Source organism: Peromyscus maniculatus, chromosome 18, assembly GCF_049852395.1.
Source record: "Peromyscus maniculatus bairdii isolate BWxNUB_F1_BW_parent chromosome 18, HU_Pman_BW_mat_3.1, whole genome shotgun sequence".
Lineage (NCBI taxonomy): Eukaryota > Metazoa > Chordata > Mammalia > Rodentia > Cricetidae > Peromyscus > Peromyscus maniculatus.
Genome location: NC_134869.1, coordinates 31,481,569 through 31,503,400, shown reverse-complemented (window position 1 = coordinate 31,503,400; position 21,832 = coordinate 31,481,569). Strand labels below are relative to the sequence as shown.

The 21,832-nt window shown below is 38.8% G+C and overlaps 1 protein-coding gene across 1 annotated transcript in view; it reads left to right on the top strand.

Moving 5' to 3' along the window:
• The window catches only part of Acss3 (acyl-CoA synthetase short chain family member 3), a 178,551-nt gene that overhangs the window by 91,673 nt on the left and 65,046 nt on the right, over positions 1 to 21,832 (top strand). The gene's annotated exons all lie outside the window — the stretch shown is intronic.

The following is a 21,832-nucleotide window of genomic DNA, read 5'->3' as shown; positions in this document are numbered from 1 at the left end:
ACCAGATGCAGCACCATGACAAGGCCCCAGGTGGAGCTCCAGGAGTCCAATTGGCGAGAAAGAGGAGGGTTTGTATGAGCAAGAATTGTTGAGACCAAGATTGGAAAAAGCACAGAGACAAATAGCCAAACATAAATACTCTTAAGGAAATTAAAATAAATATACAACTGAATGAAAAAGTAGATACATTTACAGTGTGTCATTATTTGTAGGGCACAAGTAAAGCAGTGCCTAATGGGACACATTAGGAAATAGAAAAATCTCAGATGAAGAATCTAAGCGTCCATTTCAAGAAACTAGGAAAAAAAGAGCAAAATAAAGCCAAAGAAGTAGAAGAAGCAAAGAAATAATAGACATAAGAGCAGACAATAATGAAATTGAAAAGAGGAAGGCTGGAGAGAAAACCCATGAATCACAGAGTGTGTTCTTTTTAAATCAAACTGACCAACCCATACAAGTCTAAATGAGAAAAAGAAGACACAAATTATCAATAAAAAAGAAATAATGTATCACTAATGGTGCAGAAGTTATAAAAAGGATCATAAACACTATGGCCAACTTAAAATGTAAATCTCACAACTTTAGATGAAATGAACCAATTTTTTCCCACAAAATACAATTTACCTTTCAAATATGAAGTCAGTCCTTTGAACATTGTTATTATTAAGAAAATCAAATTTGCAATTGAAAAATACGTGTAAGAAATCTTCAATAACAGCTGGCTTTACTGAAAAATTCTACCAAATGTTTAAAGAATTAATAATTCTGTAAAATCCTATCCAGGAAGCAGGATAGGTATATATATATGCACAAGCTGAATAAGCTGACTGAATTTGTTCCAAGATGAAAGTCTCTTTTAACTCTTGAATATCAATCAAATGTGATTTATCATATGTATCTATTGGAATCATAAGCTAAACGATAAGGATCATACAGTCATGCCTATTAATAGAAATCATTTGACAAACTCAATACCCAATAGTAATTGAGAATCCCAAGGAATAGCAACTGAATCCTTAACCTGAAAAGAGTCATTTAAAAATACATGACTCACCATATTTAAAGAGATTGGAAGATTTTCCTCCATAATTTAAACAAAGCAAGGATGTCAATTTCCACGGTTCTACTTGTCATAATTATTGAAATTATATGCCGGGTGGTAGTGGCACACCCCTTTAATCCCAGCACTCAGGAGGCAGAGCCAGGCGGATCTTTGTGAGTTCGAGGCCAGCCTGGGCTACCAAGTGAGCTCCAGGAAAGGCACAAAGCTATGCAGAGAAACCCCGTCTCGAAAAACAAAACAAAACAAAACAAAACAAAAAAAAGAAAGAAATTATAGCTAGTTGAATACAACCATATGAAGAAACACAGAGAATACATATCAGATAGGGATGACAAAAAATCTGTATTTAGAAGTAGTATGATTTTAAATGTGAAAAGTTGTAGAGTAAATAAACATTCCCTCAGCCAATGAATTCAACTCAAATTTCTGAAACAAGTAAATACACATAAATACACAAATACCTGTTGATCTGCTACATAATAGCAATGAGTACTTGGGGCTGAAAGGGGACAGTACAGATCCCAGGGAAGGCAGCTCCTTATCTTCACTGCATCGTTATCCTGAGTAGATGCAGAAATGTAGCTTTTATAGGAACTTAACTACAAGAGAAAATGAAAGAAATGTCCATTGTTTATTTGTGTAATATTTCTCTATGATTGCTGATAATTCTTCTGTTTTATAAATAGTTGATATTAAAGCTGAAATATAAAAAAAATCACCACTTCAAAGAGCACCTATACCTTTAAGAACATAAGTCATTTGCATAATACAAAAGACCCATCCTCATCTTCTCACCTACATTTACGATCTCTTCTCTGGTTCCTGGCATCTTACTTTTCTCACCTGACACCACACAAAACCGTGACTTAAATGGCCAGAAATCTGCCAGTGCCTAAATGTTTCCCTCTGCTAAAGCTCCATGTTTACTGTGATCCAATTGCAGAGTAGTCCTTTTCTCAAGGGACTGACTCTTAAATATTTTGTATTAAATGCCACAGCTTATCAGCGTCACATCTGCTCTGATATTTCAATTTTTGCTTTTCTCAGGCTGACTGAAGTTATTTTTGCTTTACACTTCCATTAAATCATCCAAGTCCCCCCAGCTTTGCAAATGCAGTGCTGTCATTCTGTTAAATTCTGTGGGCAAGGGACATTTGTCATCTCTGCCTGGCACAGGGCTTTCTGGGAGGTAGGAAAAATGAAACATTTTAAAAGAGGGTTAACTGGTTCTACGGGCATGCAAAATGCAGGGATAGTTTTTACCTAATTGATTAACTTAAGCTAAAGTTATTAAGTTAAAAAGAATCTTGATGGGTCTTTAGGACAGCAATTGAAAACAAAAAGAATTGTCCAACTTGCACTATTCTTTTAAACTAATTACCAACTTTCTAACGTGGTCTCATGGTGTCAGTGGGAGAGTGGTTCCAGGATCCCTTGCACATAATAAAACTTACAGATTCTCAGGTTTCAATATGTAGTGGCGATGTATATATGTAAAATAATCATATCCTTCCATACACTTCAACTCCAATTTATATTTCATGCAATAAATATATAGTATAAATTCTATATACATAGTTGTTATCGTATTATTTAGTGAGTGATAACAAGAAGAAATCAGTATGCACAGCATAGATATTATTTCTAACAATTTTGATCCATGGTAATTTGAATTAATAGATCCAGAATCCATGGGTATGAAAAGAGAATTGTATTAAGTGTCAGTTTATTTTAGTACTATAAGAAATATTTTACTTAGGAAGCCACACACCTATGTTTAAGCACTAAAACTACAATCTTTATACAGAAAACATAATTTATTAAAACATTATCACAGTTTATAGAGTGCTAACTTTTCTAGAAAATATGTATCTATCACTTTGCTTGATTGAAGTTTCATTTTTATACTTAGTAAATCATAATATTTCAAAGGTGTAATGTTAGAGTGAATTGGTGTCTTAGTATATTGTGCTTCCTTAGTGATGAATCTTGATTTAACAAAACTGATGCCCCAAAGTACTAGGAGATTTGCAGTTCATTATGTGGCAAATCATCTGGAGTACAAGAGACAATTTATAAACAAAACCTCTTTTCCAATGCAAATAGCACACAGCATTTTATTAATGAATAATCAATGAGCTCTTTTATTTCAATTTAATATGCTCTAGAATTTAATTAAAGTCTGTAAGTACATTAGCTGATGAAATTAGGAAAAAAAATAGTTAAAACTACATTGGACCTTTAACTTCTAGATACAAGATTGTTACCTGCCTGAACGATAGACTGATGAATAAAATAGACATTAATAAGATTTTTTTTCTTCCTTAAGTGGACACATCTTTCTATAGCCGCAGGGTTCAAACATAACTGAAAAGTTCAGCATCCTGTTGTTTTCCACGTTCAAAATACATTAATATGCCTCTCATTAAAATGAACAAATAGCCGGGCGGTGGTGGCGCACGCCTTTAATCCCAGCACTAGGGAGGCAGAGGCAGGCGGATCCCTGTGAGTTTGAGGCCAGCCTGGGCTACCAAGTGAATTCCAGGAAAGGCGCAAAGCTACACAGAGAAACCCTGTCTCGAAAAACAAAACAAACAAACAAAAAACAATAACAAAAAAAATGAATAAATTAAAAACTATCTCAATTTCGCCACTAGAATGCTGTGGGTATCAATGGGTACTACTGTTTTCCGCTGTGATCGTCTCTCAATGACTGTCTGCACTCACTAGCTCTTCTGTACATCTTAAAACTTACCCTCTAGTTTGGCCTCTCCCACCATTGCTCCACAATGACTGTCTTTTCTGGTATCTCATCATTTCCATTTCCCCCCACGCCTGTGGATATGTTCAATCGTCATCATCTTTGGCCACAATATCCATTCAAAATGTGATCATCATCCCCTCTCTTTAAAAAGGTATTTACTTTATTTTTAATTATATGTATGTGGAATCCAGAAGAGGGTGCTGGATCCTTTGGAGCTTAAGTTGCAGATGGCTGTGAGCTGCGTGACATGGGCACTGGGAGCTGAACTTGGGTCTTCTGCAAGAGCAGTTGGTGCTCTTAGCTGCTGAGCCATCTCTCATGGCCCAACCCATCCCCTTCTTACTTATTCTTTTTCCTCCTAAGGTTTGCTTTCATATTTGTAGTTATCTTTTTGTTCATTGATCTCACAGGAGCTCACCAATCTATTCTTTTTTCCCCAAAACATTTTCCTGTTGTACAGCAGATCTCATTTCATGTACACTTCCTCTTTGATTTCTTTTTTTTTTTTTTTTTTTTTGGTTTTTTTATTATTATTATTATTATTATTTTACAACACCATTCAGTTCAACATAATAGCCACAGAATCCCCTGTTCTCCCCCTCTCGCCCACCCCTCCCCCCAGCCCACCCCCCATTCCCACCTCCTCCAGATCAAGGTCTCCCCCGAGGACCGGGGTTGACCTGGTAGACTCAGTCCAGGCAGGTCCATTCCCCCCTCCCAGACCGAGCCAAGTGTCCCTGCATAAGTCCCAGGATTCAAACAGCCAACTCATGCAACGAGCCCAGGACCTGGCACCAATGCACAGCTGCCTCCCAAACAGATCAAGCCAACTGACTGTCTCACCCGTTCAGGTGGCCTGATCCAGTTGGGGGCCCCTCAGCCTTTGGTTCATAGATCCTGTGCTTCCATTCATTTGGTTATTTGTCCCGGTGCTTTATCCAACCTTGGCTTCAACAATTCTCGCTCATATAAATCCTCTTCTTACTCACTAATTAGACTCCCAGTGCTCCACCAGGGGCCCAGCCGTGGATGTCTGCCTTCAGATTCCTCAGTCCTTGGATGGGGTTTATGGCACCACTATTTGGGTGTCTGGCCATCCCATCACCAGAGTAGGTCAGTTCCTGCCGTCTCGCGACCATTGCCAGCAGTCTTTTGAGGGGGTATCTTTGTGGATCTCCGTGGGCCTCCCTAGCTCTCTGCTTCCTCCCCTTCTCACCTTCTCATGTGGTCTTCATTTACCATGGTCTCCTATTCCTTGTTCTCCCTCTCTTTTCTTGATCCAGCTAGGATCTCCCACTCTTTCCCTCGACTGTCGCCCTTCATTGTTCCCACTCATGACCAGGCTATTCATGTAGATCTTGTCCGTTTCTCCGTGTCTTTTTTTGGGGTCCCGTTTTCCAGGTAGCCTCACTGGTGATGTGAGTAGCAGTCTAGTCATCCTTGTTCCACATCTAGCATCTTCCTATGAGTGAGTACATACCATATTTGTCTTTCTGAGTCTGGGTTACCTCACTCAGGATGATTTTTTCTAGATCCATCCATTTGCCTGCAAACCGTGTGATGTCGTTGTTTTTCTCTGCTGAGTAGTATTCCATTGTGTATATGTGCCACAATTTATTTATCCATTCTTCAGTTGAAGGGCATCTAGGTTGTTTCCAGGTTTTGGCTATTACAAACAATGCTGATATGAACATAGCTGAGCAGGTGCTCTTGTGGTATGATTGAGCATTTCTTGGGTATATGCCCAGGAGTGGTATAGCTGGATCTTGGGGGAGATTGATTCCCAATTTTCTAAGAAAGCGCCATATTGATTTCCAAAGTGGTTGTACAAGCTTGCATTCCCACCAGCAGTGGAGGAGAGTTCCCCTAGTTCCACATCCTCTCCAGCATAAAGTGTCTTCAGTGTTTTTGATCTTAGCCACTCTGACAGGCGTAAGGTGGTATCTCAGAGTTGTCTTGATTTGCATTTCCCTGATGATTAGGGAAGTTGAGCAATTCCTTAAATGTCTTTCAGCCATTTGGGATTCCTCTGTTGAGAATTCTCTGTTTAGTTCTAAAGCCCATTTCTCAATTGGACTGTTGGTCCTTTTGATGTCTAATTTCTTGAGTTCCTTATATATTCTGGATATCAGTCCTCTGTCAGATGTGGGGTTGGTGAAGATCTTTTCCCATTCTGTAGGCTGTCGCTTTGCCTTGTTGACCGTATCCTTTGCTCTACAAAAGCTTCTCAGTTTCAAGAGGTCCCATTGATTGATTGTTTGTCTCAGTGTCTGCGCTACTGGTGTTATATTTAGGAAGTGATCTCCTATGCCAAGGCGTTCAAGACTATTTCCTACTTTTTCTTCTAGCAGGTTCAGAGTAGCTGGATTTATGTTGAGGTCTTTGATCCACTTGGACTTAAGTTTTGTGCACGGTGACAGATATGGATCTATTTGCAGCCTTCTACACGCTGATATCCAGTTATGCCAGCACCATTTGTTGAAGATGCTTTCTTTTTTCCATTGTACACTTTTGGCTTCTTTGTCAAAAATTATATGTCCATAGGTGTGTGGGTTAATGTCAGGGTCTTCAATTCGATTCCATTGGTCCACATGTCGGTTTTTATGCCAATACCAGGCTGTTTTTATTACTGTAGCTCTATAGTAGAGCTTGAAGTCGGGGATTGTGATGCCTCCAGAAGTTGTTTTATTGTACAGGTTTCTTTTAGCTATCCTGGGTTTTTTGTTTTTCCATATGAAGTTGAGTATTGTTCTTTCCAGATCTGTGAAGAATTGTGTTGGTATTTTGATGGGGATTGCATTGAATCTGTAAATTGCTTTTGGTAAGATTGCCATTTTTACTATGTTAACCCTGCCTATCCATGAGCATGGAAGATCTTTCCATTTTCTGAGATCTTCTTCAATTTCTTTTTTCAGGGACTTAAAGTTCTTGTCATATAGGTCCTTCACTTGCTTGGTTAGTGTTACCCCAAGGTATTTTATGTCATTTTTGGCTATTGTAAAGGGTGATGTATCTCTAATTGCCTTCTCAGCTTCTTTGTCCATTGTATATAGGAGGGCTACTGATTTTTTTGAGTTGATTTTGTATCCTGCTATGTTGCTGAAGGTGTTTATAAGCTTTATCAATTCCTGGGTGGAATCTTTGGGGTCACTCAAGTATACTATCATGTCGTCTGCAAATAGGGAAAGCTTGACTTCTTCCTTTCCAATTTGAATCCCCTTAATCTCCTTATGTTGTCTTATTGCTCTGGCTAGAACTTCAAGTACTATATTGAATAAGTATGGGGAGAGTGGACAGCCTTGTCTCGTTCCTGATTTTAGTGGAATTGCTTTGAGTTTCTCTCCATTTAATTTGATGTTGGCTGTTGGTTTGCTATATATTGCCTTTATTATGTTTAGGTATGTTCCCTGTATTCCTGATCGCTCCAAGACTTTTATCATGAAGGGGTGTTGGATTTTGTCAAATGCCTTTTCTGCATCTAGTGAGATGATCATGTGGTTTTTTTCTTTGAGTTTGTTTATATGGTGTATTACATTAATGGACTTTCGTATGTTGAACCACCCTTGCATCCCTGGGATGAAGCCTACTTGATCATGGTGGATAATTGTTCTGATGTGTTCTTGGAGTCTGTTTGCCAGTATTTTATTGAGTATTTTTGCATCAATGTTCATGAGGGAGATCGGTCTGTAGTTCTCTTTCTTTGTTGCATCCTTGTTTGGTTTAGGAATCAGGGTAATTGTAGCCTCATAGAAGGAGTTTGGTAATGTTCCTTCTGTTTCTATTATGTGGAACAATTTAGAGAGTATTGGTATTAACTCTTCTTTGAAGATCTGGTAGAATTCTGCGCTGAAACCATCTGGTCCTGGGCTTTTTTTGGTTGGGAGACCTTTAATGACTGTTTCTATTTCCTTAGGGGTTATTGGACTATTTAAATAGTTTATCTGGTCTTGATTAAACTTAGGTATGTGGTATCTATCCAGAAAAATGTCCATTTCTTTTAGGTTTTCCAGTTTTGTGGAGTAGAGGTTTTTGAAATATGACCTTATAATTCTCTGGATTTCCTCAATGTCTGTTGTTATGTCCCCCTTTTCATTTCTGATTTTGTTGATTTGGATTCTCTCTCTCTGTCTTTTGGTTAGTTTGGATAAGGGCTTGTCTATCTTGTTGATTTTCTCAAAGAACCAACTCTTTGTTTCATTAATTTTTTGTATTATTCTCTTAGTTTCTAATTTATTAATTTCACCTCTCACTTTGATAATTTCCTGGCGTCTATTCTTCCTGGGAGACTTTGCTTCTTCTTGTTCTAGAGCTTTCAGATGTGCTGTTAATTCACTAGTGTGCGATTTCTCCAACTTCTTTATGTGGGCATTTAGTGCTATGAATTTCCCTCTTAGCACTGCTTTCATAGTGTCCCATAAGTTTGGGTATGTGGTGTCTTCATTTTCATTGATCTCTAGGAAGTCTTTAATTTCTTTCTTTATTTCTTCCTTAACCCATTGGTGATTCAGTTGAGCATTATTCAGTTTCCATGAGGTTGTAGGTTTTCTGTAGTTTTTGTTGTTGTTGAAATCTAGCTTTAAACCAGGGTGATCTGATAGAACACAGGAGGTTATTCTGATTGTTTTGTAGCTGTTGAGATTTGCTTTGTGGCCAAGTATGTGGTCGATTTTAGAGAAAGTTCCATGGGGTGCTGAGAAGAAAGTATATTCTTTCTTGTTAGGATGGAATGTTCTGTAGATATCTATTAGGTCCAATTGGGTCATGACATCGGTTAAGTCCTTTATTTCTCTGTTAAGTTTCGATTTGGGAGATCTGTCCAGTGGTGAAAGTGGGGTGTTGAGATCTCCCACTATTAATGTGTGGGGTTTTATATGTGGTTTAAGCTTTAGTAATGTTTCTTTTACATATGTGGGTGCCCTTATGTTTGGGGCATATATGTTCAGAATTGAAACTTCATCTTGGTCGATCTTTCCTGTGACGAGGATGTAATGTCCTTCTTGATCTCTTTTGATTGATTTTAGTTTGAAGTCTATTTTGTTGGATATCAGGATGGCTACCCCTGCTTGTTTCTTAAGACCATTTGATTGAAAAGTCTTTTCCCAGCCTTTTATTCTTAGGTAGTGTCTATCTTTGAATTTGAGATGTGTTTCTTGTATGCAGCAGAAGGATGGGTCCTGCTTTCGTATCCATTCTGTAAGTCTATGTCTTTTTATAGGTGAATTAAGTCCGTTGATATTAAGGGATATTAATGACCAGTGATTCTTCATCTCTGTTATTTTTGGTGGTAGTGTGTGAGTACTTCTCTTCTTTGGGGTTTACTGTTGTGGCTTTATCTATTGCCTGTGTTTTCAAGTGTGTATCTGACTTCCCTCGGTTGGAATTTTCCTTCTAGTGCTTTCTGTAGGGCTGGGTTTGTGGATAGGTATTGTTTAAATCTGGCTTTGTCTTCGAATGTCTTGTTCCTTCCGTCTATGATGATTGAAAGTTTTGCTGGGTATATTAGTCTGGGCTGACATCCATGGTCTCTTAGTGTCTGCATTACATCTGTCCAGGTCCTTCTGGCTTTCAAAGTCTCCATTGAGAAATCGGGTGTTATTCTGATGGGTTTACCTTTATAGGTCACTTGGCCTTTTTCCTTGGCTGCTCTTAATATTCTTTCTTTATTCTGTACATTTAGTTGTTTAATTATTATGTGTCGAGGGGACTTTTTTGGGGGGTCTAGTCTGTTTGGTGTTCTATAGGCTTCTTGTATCTTCATAGGCATTTCCTTCTTTAAGTTGGGAAAGTTTTCTTCTATAATTTTGTTGAATATATTTTCTGTGCCTTTGAGTTGGTATTCTTCACCTTCTTCTATCCCTATAATTCGTAAGTTTGGTCTTTTTATGGTGTCCCAGATTTCTTGGACATTTTGGTTCATGACTTTGTTGGCTTTAGTGTTTCCTTCGACTGATGGAACTATTTCTTCTACTGTATCTTCAATGCCAGAAATCCTCTCTTCCATCTCTTGCATTCTGTTGGTTATACTTGCATCCGAAGTTCCTGATCTTTTACTCAGGTTTTCTATTTCCAGCATTCCCTCTGTTTGTGTCTTTTTCATTTTTTCAATTTCCCTTTTCAGATCTTGGACTGTTTCCTTTGTTTGTTTCATTGCTTTTTCATGATTTTCTTTCAGTGCTTTATTGTTTTCTTCCAGGATTTTAATGTTTTCTTCCAGGAATTTATTGTTTTCTTGGAGGGCTTTATTGTTTTCTTCTAATTTGTTTGCCCTTTCCTCTAGTTGTTTACAGCGTTCTTCCAATTTTCTTGTCTTTTCCTGTACACAAGCCTCTACCTTCTTCATGAAGTTACTCATAAGGCTACTTTCTTCTGCTTCTTCCAATTTTTGGTGTTCAGGTCTAGATGTTGGAGGCGAGCTAGGTTCTGGTGATGCTGTATTGCTCTTCATTTTGCTGTATGTACTTCTGCTTTGACGTCTGCCCATCTCCTTGTGATTCCTTCTTGGTCTTATCAGTGGACTTGTTTCACAAAGATCTGACAGACTCAGGAAGACTCTCTCTCTTGTCCAAAAGGGAGTTCTCTTGTCCAACTCTTTGGTCCAGAAGGGAAGTCAGGGGCAAGCTCTGGTCCAGAATGGCAGTCGGGGACAGGCTGGGAGCTGGGGGCCGGTCTCTAAGTCTCAGGAAGTGGGTGGGGTCTTGGGCAGATGGGCGTGGGGGCAGGGCGCGGAGACTGCAGGGGCTGCAGGGGGCTTGGAAATGGGGATCCCTCCCGGTGGGGCTAGAAGGGGAGCTGCCCGGTGGCCAGAACCCGGCGCCAAGCTGGGCAGGTCCTCCCGGGGTGGCTGGTGGCCAGGGATGGGGTCCTGGCTGGACCCAGGCACTCACCTCTGGTCCAGAAGGGAAGTTGTCGGGGGCAGGCTGGGAGCTGGGGGCCGGTCTCTAAGTCTCAGGAAGTGGGTGGGGTCTTGGGCAGATGGGCGTGGGGGCAGGGCGCGGAGACTGCAGGGGCTGCAGGGGGCTTGGAAATGGGGATCCCTCCCGGTGGGGCTAGAAGGGGAGCTGCCCGGTGGCCAGAACCCGGCGCCAAGCTGGGCAGGTCCTCCCGGGGTGGCCGGTGGCCAGGGATGGGGTCCGGGTTGGACCCGGGTACTCACCTCTGGTCCAGAAGGGAAGTCTTCGGGGGCAGGCTGGGAGCTGGGGGCCGGTCTCTAAGTCTCAGGAAGTGGGTGGGGTCTTGGGCAGATGGGCGTGGGGGCAGGGCGCGGAGACTGCAGGGGCTGCCGGGGGCTTGGAAATGGGGATCCCTCCCGGTGGGGCTAGAAGGGGAGCTGCCCGGTGGCCAGAACCTGGTGCCAAGTTGGGCAGGCCTCTCAGGAGTGGTTGGTGGCCAGGGATGGGGTCCGGGCTGGACCCAGGCACTCACCTCTGGTCCAGAAGGGAAGTCTTCGGGGGCAGGCTGGGAGCTGGGGGCCGGTCTCTAAGTCTCAGGAAGTGGGTGGGGTCTTGGGCAGATGGGCGTGGGGGCAGGGCGCGGAGACTGCAGGGGCTGCAGGGGGCTTGGAAATGGGGATCCCTCCCGGTGGGGCTAGAAGGGGAGCTGCCCAGTGGCCAGAACCCGGCGCCAAGCTGGGCAGGTCCTCCCGGGGTGGCTGGTGGCCAGGGATGGGGTCCGGGCTGGACCCAGGCACTCACCTCTGGTCCAGAAGGGAAGTCGTCAGGGGCAGGCTGGGCCCTCTTTGATTTCTTAAATGAGACCAATCCCCCTTTGCACAGTAGTCCAGTACCTTGTGTTATGCTAACTGGTTTCTTTGTTGCAGTCTCATTCATTTGCAAGTTCTTTTTAGTGTGTTTGCATGTTCATTTCTGCTCTCCTGGGGGCTAGGTGAAGAATCATCTGAGTTTTGGATAGTGACAGTGCTCAACTTCAAACCTAGTTCTTCACCATCCATTCATTTTCCAATAAATAGTTGTTAACTACATTACTGAGTGAAGATAACAAAAAAAAAATGTTGACTTAAAGGTGGGGCTTTTTTTTGTCTTGGAAGAGAAATATATAATTTTAACATTCTTTTTTTTTTATCAAAACACTTCATGAATGGTTTATCCAGATAGACTGCATTTTTATAGTAAAGGTTTGCTGTTATTAGTTCATCAGGATACATTTAGAGTACTCAGTTTTGCATCTAATAAAACAGTTCTTTACAATCCATTTTCATATTCTTGAGAGGAAACAAATAATCAGAACCTCTTCAGATCCCCATTTTATTAACGAAATGTTGATTGAACCAGACCTGACTCCAGTGTCAAATGGGTGAGGACAGGTGTTTGTTATGGTATGTGACCAGCTATGTAAGTTAATCAACCTAAGAAAGAGCAAAGAAATGTTAATTGGGGCTCATGACTTCAGAGGTTTTAGTCCATCATTGCTTTGTGCCTGTGTCAGAGCAATACGTGATGGCAGGAGTGCAGGACAGCAAAGAAACAGACAGAGAGGGAGGATTTATTCTCACCGTTTCCCCTTCAAGAGTATGATCCCCATGACCTAACTTGTTTTCACAAGTCTTCACCCCCATCCCACCCACCCGCCCCATCCCTAAAAAATAAACATTATTTCCATTAGTTCCTATGACAAACATCAGGAGTCAGTTGACCCATTCCCATCAGCCATTGGGTACACATCAGACCAACCTATAATAACTTAATATCTTCATATAGGAACTCTGATGCTTAAGCAACTCCAATATCAGGTATCAGGCATAAATGTATGTGTTGGTATGGTGATTATGTGCAGACATGCTTTGGGGTCTAAGTTCTGTTTGTTGTTTGCCTACTTTTCCAGGCTGCTATTTGCAGAAGCAACCCCAAGATAATACATCTTGTCCTTGTAGACCCTGCCTTTGTGTTCATCTTTGCTGGGCACCAGTTGCAAATGTGTCTTAACACAGTGCACCCATGCATTGCCAGTGGCAGCAGGGGTGCTGAGCAGAACATCAGCTGACTATTCATTGCCTAAATTATTACCTACGTCCAGAGGATAGTATTAGTTACTGTTTGTGTTAAATCTATCTTGAGATTAAGCCATAAACTAGTTAATATAGTTGCTTTCGACAGAATAACTATCATTTTTACACAATTGAAAAATCATTGTTTTGGAGCCCTTGAAAAAGCTGGAGATGTAGGTTGGTTGGTAGATTACTTACCTAACATGAATAAAGCCCAGAATTGGATCCTCAGCACCACATAAAGCCATTATCTTTGAAGACAGGAAGACAGTAAGATCAGTGTCATTCTCAGATCTATGTCTGAGGCCAACTTGGGCTACTGGAATCTGTCTTATAAGCAAATGAACAAACAAACATGAAAACAGAAAAACTGCAATCCACAAAAACCAGTTTACTCTTGCTTTGCATCTGTTTGCATTCCACAGACTATAGATCTGCTAATAGCAAGTCATTCTTATAAATCCTTCCACAGTCTCTTCAGGCTTACTGGAGTGAATGGTTATTATTGTTAATAATTCAATAATTAACTTTAAAGAAATGCACTATACAATGCTTTAATGGATAGAAATTTGGTTGCAAAAGGTAAAGGACTTAACATTCTGAATTATGATTTAGAAGCATGATCACTTGTCTGGAAATTTTAATATCTGCCTTTATTTATCATTATTATCCTGGGTAAATTCAACTTCTTTAGGAATCCATTTCTCATATACTAAATGAGAAAGTTGACACACACTCTCCAGTTTCCATTTCTGCAACACTTTTTTTTTAACTTTTTTTTTTTTCTTTGGTTTTTCGAGACAGGGTTTCTCTGTGTAGCTTTGTGCCTTTTTCCTGGAACTCACTTGGTAGCCCAGGCTGGCCTCAAACTCACAGAGATCTGCCTGCCTATAACACTTTTTTTGATCACTGTATTTTTTCAGAACAAAGTACATTATTTGGTAAAATTGTTTTAACCTATATGTCTGGAATTCACTCTGGTTTCTTTTCAGAAGTCACTGATAATATTGTACTTATTTGAGAAACTGCTGTTGCTTGTTAAAGCCTGGATGGCATGATTCCTGACTCTACTGTGTTTGTTTGGCTTCAGGCAAGTGACTTACCTGCTGAGCCTCATGTTTCTCATTTATAATGATGGAGTGTAGCAATCACTTTGTATCACTTAACTGATCAATTCATGTAAAGCATGTAGAATAATTGGCAAATCATAATAATAAAACTAAATTTGAGGTGGGATTGCTAGTCATTACTCAAAAATACAAAGTTCTTTTCTCAGGAATAGAATACTAAAATTAAACCATAAACCATCCATTCCTCTGTATTCCAGCTATTTTAAATGTGGAGTTTTAAGTATTCCACATTTCTTCTTTCAAAGCCTGTTTGTCCTCACAGCACAGTAGTGGTCACTGGAGTACTGGAGGCAGCTCCCTTTGGATCCCATTAATTCTCTTCCAAGCAGAAGCTAAAGGACAAGCACACCAGATACTTGTAAGGCCCTGTGCTAACCACCAACTTTGAAGAAAGGGGAGCAGGTGTGGAAAACATCCCAGCGGCCACTCTGCTCAAGGATCTGTCCTTTACATGCAGAACGTTTGAGGGAAATAAGCATGGCTTTTAAGCTTTTCATCTGAGAATAACAACACTTTTCATGGCTCACCACCACCCACATATTTATAATCTCCCACTGCTAGTTTTATTTCTAGTTTAGAGGACTTTGGAACACTCAGCTTGTCAGCCTTTTTATGGCATGCTCTTTTCTGAATGCATAGAAGGACTTGAGAGTTTAGGGGACCCTGCATCCTTTCTTTAGAGAAGGAATAGCTTGAAAATGAGCTCTGCATTTTTCTGTATTGCACAGGACACCATTAGGATAGCATATGTGAAAGCAATTTAAAACTTCAAAGAGATATCATTTATATATGAATATATGACAGTAAATTGGGAATATAAATTTATCAATAAATTATGAATATTCTAATCATTTTATAGACACTGATTTTAGGTTACTTTCAAGTATAAAAATCTCATCTTTGAGAGTGTTAAAGATGAGAATTACTAACAGTTAGTAGTTGTAGTAGATAACCAACTTGCCTAGCTCCCTCTAATGTATCTTAGATGGCATTCTCTGGGATGTCTTTGTTGCCCTGGATCTCTAATTCCATGAGGCTATGCCTTGCAGTATTTTGCAAAAGGTCCATTAGTGGTGTTTCTTAATCCATCATCCCATCCAGGCCCTTTAACACTGTTATCTGCTTGTGTAGTTAAATTTCACTATCCATAATTCGAATGATCACATATTTTTCTCATTTTTAAAAAATTTTGTTCTCAAAGACAGGGTATTTTACTTCCCTTTAAAACTAGTAGCTGAGATTTAGCTAACTAGCACACTTAATACTCAACATATAGACTCCTTGTTCTACTCATGTAATGGAAAATTCCTTTGTCTTTTTTTCTTAAATGTAGCATAGCAGAACTGTGAGTGTTTACAGTGAGGAAAATGACTCAGTCATTACTGTGACTGGGTTTGTATAATTTGATCTTCTCAAATGAAAAGAAATTATGAAGCTGCTGCCAACATCTCTTAGATTCTTCAAGTGGCAAGTGATACAGAGATATTTGTTTTTGCATTTATTTTTCTTTATATACACCTGTGTGGTGTGTTGGAGCAAGCAAGTGAAACTTTGTTGTAACTCAATGGGCAATATTTCCAGGAGCATATCACGAACAGCATCGTTCTAGAGGCCAATGGGGAAACAGAATAGGCATTAGATTATGGTCCTTGCACGGTAGGAGCTGACAATATAGCCAAGGAATTAAAATCAATCTGTAGAACAGAAAGCAAAAAATAAAGACAGCATCAAAATAAGGAATCTCTCATATTGTATGAAAACTACAGAAAAGAAAATCCCAGTCAACTTCAGAGAGCTATCAGCTGTGGAAGGCACTCCATAACAGACTCTTGAAATCTAGTTCCAAAGTCTGTCCATTAAATATTAGGGTAGTACTATGTCTTATGGAAGGAAAGACTTTGCGTACAAGCAAGTGAAACAAAAAAAATCACTCTTATTGACTGAGACATGTGCACTCATCTAAGCATTTTTCATTTATGAATTCTCACTATAAATCTATGAAAGTTATTTTGAATCTTTTGTTTACTATAATAAAAAACACAGACCAGAGACTACTAAATAACTTTGTCAGGTGGGTGACATAAGAAAGTTAATCAGAACATTGAATGTAGCTCTGATGTCTTCAGCGAGGAGAATTGATGGAAAGGCTATTCTCAACTATAACCCTGCAATGGGAAGGATGGCCAGAAGGAAAGGACACAACACTTTGGGTTTGGATCACAAGTTTCTATGTGCTATTCAAACACATGTCTAACTCTGAAGTGTCATTTTTGAAGCTGAGGAAAACTTCAATAGCCAGAAGATTTAATAATTTAATTCTCTAAGTTAATCAAGAAACTTAGAGAAAAGAACACTAAGAATAGTAGTTGGGTCAACTTTGGAGGCTTGAAAACAAGAACCCGTGTAAGTGAAAAACAAGAAATCTGAGAGACAGTGGGGGGAGCTAAAAATCACAGTATACTGAGGGATAGTGGGCAACAGCTGAACATACATGGAGCCAGCAGCATGCTTTAGCCAGGTGTAACAGGACAGCCGAAGTGGGCTTCGGGGACCGGGGTGTCTGTAGTCACCTTATGACAAGAATTATGGGATCTTGAGGGATGGTTGGGTTGGTTTCACTTTTTAATATGGGGAAATATGAGCACATTTGAATTTGTCTGGGCAGTGCTGGGCACAGTGGAGTTATTTGGCATTGCACAAATATTACATTACCTCAGATATTACATATATAGTGCTCTACAGCTTCCATAGAAGTCTGCAAGTGTAATTAGCAAGAAACTATTTAACTTCTCTCTTAATTGCACAGACTCACTGATCACTGTGAATACAGAAAAATCTCAATGATTCCCTTAGTACACCATAGCAGAGTGATTGAAAATCAATTAGCATGGATGAGTACAGAGGTAAAAACCGCCCTACTAGAAGCTGTGAACTGCTAGCTGTGCCAAGGATAAATGCTCTCTGTGACTATTGAGATTGCTAAATATGTCAGACCTCTAATTAGTTCAGCACCAGGGTTGCAGAGTTGCCAACTGCATGCTCTGTATCATTTACTTGATACTAACACTCCCAGAAGTAAGATTCTATTTCTGGAGATACGTAGATGCTAATCACCTAGATAGAAGCAATGCCTTCATTCTTGGGGATTAGTCTAATTTTCAGACTCAATGTGCTTAATTCCCAGAGCTGATGAAAGACAGGTAAAGAGGCAAATCATAAAGACAAACAGGACAGCTACAGATAGAGAGGGTCCATTCACTTAGGGCTGCTCTAACAGGATGCCACAGACTGGGTAATTGGAAGAGAGTGGATATCTATTTCTCACAGATGCTTTTGAAGGCTCAACTATAAGATCAACCTTCTGGAATTCTTATTGTTCATTTACAGCATGGTACCTTTTTGTTATACCCTACAGGATGGGGGAAAACTGTTCTCAAGTGGCAAAAGAATAGTTAGGTGAGAGAGCAAACCCACTCCTCCAAGCTCTTTAGACAGCAGCATTAATTGATTCAGGAAGGTGAATTGTTGTAGGATATTATTTTAAGATGTGTTACTTTTGTTTATGCTGCATTTGTTTAACTCTGTGAAGCTGTGTTAGTGTGCCTGCCTAAAACACCTGGTCTTATAAAGATTTGAAAGGTGAGGCAGGAGAAAGGATAGGTGGAGCTAGAAGGGAAACAGAATATATAGAAGGAGAAATCTGGGAGAGAGGAAGAAGTAGCCAGAGAAGGAGGAGGACTCCAGGGGTCAGCCATCCAGCTACACAGTAAGACACGGAGTAAGAGTTAAGATTTACAGAAGGAAGAGAATGGGAAAAGCCCAGAGGCAAGAGGTAGTTAAGTTAAGGAAAGCTGGCTAGAAACAAGAAAAGCAAAGGCTGGGCATTTATAACCAAGAATAAGCCTCTGTGTGTGATTTATTTTGGAGCTGGGTGGTAGGCCCATGAAAGAGCAAAAACAAACAAACAACAATGGATAGAGCTCTTGCCACCTAAACATCTCTTCAAAGGCCCCTTCCTCCACAGTCTATATTAGGTATTACATTTCCAATATGTGGGTATTATTCAGATCACATAGTACCTCATATATTTAACATACATAAATGTCACACACACACACACACACACACACACACACACACACACACACACACAGACAGTCCTCCAAAGCTCTCAGTGGATGTCTGAAGCCATGAGCCGTTCTGAACCTGGTGTGTACAATATATTTTCACACACACACACACACACACACACACACACACACACACACACACACACTCCACAATAAATAAATAATAAATAAATAATGAAGCTGTATATCAAATGAAGCTGTAGAATTTCTTCCTTACTAGTGTCAGGAACAGTACTATTTGTCTGATGTCATTTAGGCAGAACCAATAATGTAGACTTTACTTTGGGGTCATTCAAACACAAGTAATAAAGGAGCAATGGCACTGATTTGAGCATAGGCTGGTTTTCGATTGATGCTTTTTGCTGCATCTTTTTGCTTTTGGTGTGTCTGTTTGCTTTTTCAACTGCCTAATCTTAGAGTTGTATTTTTAAATTGAGTGCTTGGCTCTTGCTAGTCACTAAAATGCAACCTATGGAATTGGGGTCCCTTTCTACTGTCAGCTCAGCATGGTTACTGCATTATTGGATACCTTTGAAAGGCATTACAAAGATGATATATTGTTTATGTGCACATGCTTCTCTATGGTGCGTGCATGTGCAGAAGGGTGTGGGAAGAGAGTGCTCAATAAAATCAATAAGGTATTGAAGTCACTTTTATTTAATGTTCATAAAGAAAATGCTCCTGGGCTTTGCTTCAGTTCTTTGAACCCTACTCACGGTGATCGGGCTGACAGCATGGCACGTCTGTATTCCTTCCCTTTATTGTGCACACAGCCTGCAGCATCCGCTGTACAATTATTTGCAATATGTATACATTCTTCCACATTCTTTTTTGTCAGATTATACATTATATTAGAGAGGTGCCTTTCATGGCATTTAACACAATGGTTTCCATACCAACTATCCCATAGTACTTGCTCAATAAATATTTATTAAACCCATGATTAACCTAACACAATTTAATTATATAATATATAGCTGTATTATGTTTTCTAATGAAATATCTAATCAGGTTCTGTCTGATATTAGCAGGGATATTTACTTAATTGAATTATTAATATTTATGTTCTACAGCAGGGTGTTTTAGGAAAAAATATTTTTTGATATTGTCAATTTTTTAGTCAATCTTGAGATCATACCGGAATTCTTGGAAATATATATATTTAAATAATTTTAAAACGGGGAAACATTTTATTTGTAATATTTAATTATTTTCTGGGAAATGGAATTTAAAATTCAAAACAAATGAACATTTTTAGTTAAATTAATGTACAGTCAAGAGACTTTTATATATCACTTCAAAGATTCCAAAGAGTAAGTCTATATAATGGCATTCCATTTTTTGCTCAATAAATACAATATTGTTGTATATTTCTTTGACACATCATCAGAATTACAATGTTGTTAAAACTCCATATTATTCATAATGTTTACTTGAGCAGTATTTCCAATATTTAGTGTATCATTTTGTCATTATTAAATGTAATAGCTGAAGGCACTATAAAAGAATCAAAATATCTTCTATGAAGATAGTCACATATTGCAAATTATTTCCATTATGACACATGTCTTCCATTAGTGGTCATAAATACAATTATCAAGTTTGATTTAATATCATTTTCCTCTAACTCTGCTAAGAAGTGGGATTCTACTTCAACTGGCCAGAGAATATGTTTCTTTAGTAGAGGTCAAACAATTTTGAGAAATCATCTCAGTGTTATTGTCTCACCAAGAAAATATTGACTACGTGGTTTGTTCTTACCTAGCAGGCAAGAAAATAGGAAGATAGACAGCTCAAGTCAATTGCAAAAGGCTTATTTTATAAATCATTTTTTTTTAATGTGGGTGAAATCAGGTTTGCCAAATCACTATCTAGTCTTCACAGGATTGATTGATGCTTAAGATATTTTCAAGACATAAAAACCAGGAATGTTCATCTTACTTTATTAGAAAGAATAAAGTTGTAATATCATCCCTGACTGATAGTTTTACAGCTTCAAAATTTGAGTCAAGCTATGTACATGGGTTGCCTGTTTGTAATGGACAGCTTTCTGTACTATTTGAATGCATGGATCCATATAGTAAATAATAAATACATGGAGGTTGATTTCTCTACGACAGCTGTGATCATTGCAAAGAATTTCAAGTTGTAATAGATGATATTTAAAGTATGAGAATGAAAGAATTAGAGTCCCACAAGAGGCCTAAAAGGTTACTTTTCATAAAGAAAAGAAACATAGTCACATTGAAGAACATTAATGGTGATTATTTAGATGTAAAAACTAAACCATAATTGTGTCATATCAAATACCCATTCTGAAATAAGAACTGAATTTAAATTATTGTCCAACTATGGTCTCCCTCAAGTTGATTGTCTCACTTTACTGTATCCATGATGATATATCATGGCCAAGACAAGTTATAGATGAAAGAGTTTATTTGGAGCTTATGCTTTCAGAAGGTTAGAATCCATGACTATCATGGTGGGAAGCACGGGTGAAGGATGGTAGGCATGATGCTGGAGTGGTACTTGAGAGTTTGCATCTCGAGATATAACCTCAAAGCACAGAGAGCAAATTTGGAATACCATGGGGTTTTTGAAACTTCAAAGCCTTTCCCCAGTGACATACCTCCTTCCACAAAACCAAATCTCCTAATTCTTCCCAAATAGTTCCACCAACTGAGGACCAAGTATTCAAATATATAAGCCTACAGGATTCATTCTCATTCTAACAACCACATTGATAATCAGTTCTTTTCTCATTCTCTGTTTGGAGAAATTTCTGAGTTTGCTGTAGGCAAATTCTTTCCTGTACCTGCCTGAATTTAGAGTTTACCAGGTGAGTTTTCTAGAACCAAAGATACATGGGGAGCTTAGATGGGATTTAATGAGTGGATCTCAGCAAGGGTTACATAGAGTAGCCAATCTTTTGGGAATGTCTGATATACTGTAGAATATTCAAAGCATCAAAAAAAATTAAGGTAACTATTTTCTTTTATTTATTTTAATCTGTGACACTAATGTTTTAACCTGGAATATGTATACACTTTTATTGAACAAACATTAATATTCCCAGCACCTTGCTTTCAGCATAGGACGTTGCAGCCATGATGAGAAGAGATGGACAAAGGAAGGCATATGGCTGGGTTAAGATTTATAAATCACTTAAAATAGGTTATTCTTCAAATTTTGCCTTTTTTTGTAAAAGTATTTATTAAAGTGTTTTGTGTTTCTGAGTTATACAGTTTCCAGCATTGCTATGATTCATGCATTATCCTTCAACTGATGTGTATAGTATCATTTTAAGACCAAAAGGCATATATTGGTTGCCAGCCTGTGAGTTTTTTTTTTTTTTTAATTTGTACAAGTTTCTTTCATGGAGCCAGACGTTTAACTGAAAAGGCCATTGCTCAGGAGTCACTGTGATTTTAACTTTTCTTTTTGCTCAAATATTTGAGAATTGCTCTCATGGCTTTCAATATTAGAAATAATAAACATGGTGATGCCAAGAAAACAACTATATTTTTTGTTTAGGCTACCAGAGAAAATTTTCTATATAATATAATGTATATATATATATATATATATATAGTAATACAGTTATATGTTATATATCCACACATACTTATATATACTACATATAAATAGATAATACATAATTTATAAATGTAATCTCTTGACATATGGAAGATACTATTATGTTTTAATTTCAGTGTAATATGTATTTCCAGATCTTTATCTTTC